Raw genomic sequence first — 2,057 nt, 5'->3', positions numbered from 1 at the left:
CTCTAAACCACAGCCATCGGCAGGTACAACGACCCCTGCCTCGCGGGTCAGGCGTTGGGCTTCCTTACGTTGCATTTTACCCTTGGATTGTCGAATGGATTGCCACATCTCGTGTATTTCGCCCTTGTCAGCTCTGGTCTTCAATTTCTTTGCGTATACTCTGGCCACAACAAGTGATCGGGCTAAACACAAGCCATCTTCATTTGAAATTTGAAGCACACATTTTTTACTCAGTCCCCTTTTCATCCCCTTTTCAAAAAAGTCTCCTTGTCCTGCAGGGGCTTCAGCCACATGGAGTTTTATCCAAAATGTATCCGCACAGTCGAAACCATTGGCGCTCTGTGCAATAGAGCTCACAAGATTCCACAAATATTGAAACTCGTATCCATTAATCGCACGTGGGCTTATCCAAGCGTTGTCTTTTTGCATATTTGCAAAATTGAATGTGACGCACATTCGATTCATTCCGCGGCCACCGGCTTCTATGATATTATTGTAGACATCTCGAAAAGCTTCTTCCACCCACTCGGTCGGATTGCGACCTTCAGGCACAGGGTTAATTCTAAACTCCATCACATGTGTGTCGAGTTTGAAACGATGGAGCCTCTGGCGTGACCTTTGTATTGTTCTCAGAGCTGATGGTGGGCCCTCTTCATTTCGGCCAAATTGAGCATCTGAAATAGAATTTATTTTCAATGGTAAAAATATTTTTAGAAAAAAATATTCATTATTATTAACATATAATGTAATACTCACCATTGTGTTGATCTAGTAAATCTAGATTGAAGTCTTCAATGGCTTTGAGCGCCTCAGGATCATTGATCACTTTTTTACCACCACCATATTGAATATTAAAGAACTCGGGCTTAAAACTCTCGAATAAATCCACTTCAAAATTATCTCCAGTTTCAAAATCACTCAATAAGTCCAAATTAAAATTATTTATCCAATCAAAATCGCACTCCAGAGGTGGGGTATTTCCTCTAGAAGCACCACTAGGCCCAGGTAAATCGTTTGGGTCCGTCATTCCGAACAACTTTTAGGATACTGTAGCTAAGTGAGAAAAAAATCAACCTATATTGGAAAAAGTCAGTGTCCTACTATTAGCCATAGGGGGGACAAGTGTATATCTCCAGTATTTTACGTGTACACGCCTACGCGTATTGTCCTTAACCAATGAGGTAGTAGCCTCCCTTAGCAGGTCAAACGCTTGGGCCTTACGACACCCCCTGCCGTTTTGAAATACATACTACTTTTTGAATATCTTATACAAGTGTATAAAATGACGAGTTTTTTACAATGCTCAATCAGACGGCAACATGGATACACGGTGGAAACATCCCTTCACTGCCATGATTTGTGCACCCACAGGTTGTGGGAAAACATTTTTTGTTAAAAGATTTTTGAAAGAAATTAAAGAGATGTGTGATACACCGATTGAAAAAGTGATTTTTTATTATGCTGAGTGGCAGAATGGATATTCGGATTATGACAAAAATTTTGTCGAATTTGGAGAGGGTTTACCAAGATCCGGAGATTTTGATGATAATAAACCAAAATTGGTTGATGTGGACGACTTGATGCGTGAATCATCGAATGGTGCAATAGTCGACTTATTCACAAAAGGCAGTCATCACAAAAATCTCAGTGTTATGTTTATATCTCAAAATTTATTCCACCAAGGAAAAGGACAGCGAGATATTTCATTGAATACAAATTATATTGTCGTATTCAAAAATCCTCGAGATCGTGCACAAATTGCCCATTTGGCTCATCAGATATATCCTGAGGATCCAAAATTTTTACAAGAGGCATATTTCGATGCGACATTGCAGGCTCATGGATATTTGCTGCTTGATTTAAAACAGTCGACCCCTGAAAACTGCAGACTCCGTACCAGTGTATTCCCCAGCGACCCCTATCACTATGTTTATATTCCACGAAAGGAAAACAATATAAAGGGGGAGGCTCATCACGTGGTGTACCAGTCGTTCGTGTGTAATGGCAAAGACAAGTCTCTCTGGAAGCGGCTGTGTTCGCAAGTCGCTCGGAGAAAA

The sequence above is a fragment of the Diachasma alloeum genome, unplaced genomic scaffold, assembly GCF_001412515.2.
Source record: "Diachasma alloeum isolate Michigan unplaced genomic scaffold, Dall2.0 Dall_scaffold_00819, whole genome shotgun sequence".
Lineage (NCBI taxonomy): Eukaryota > Metazoa > Arthropoda > Insecta > Hymenoptera > Braconidae > Diachasma > Diachasma alloeum.
Note: the sequence above shows the minus strand (reverse complement) of the source record.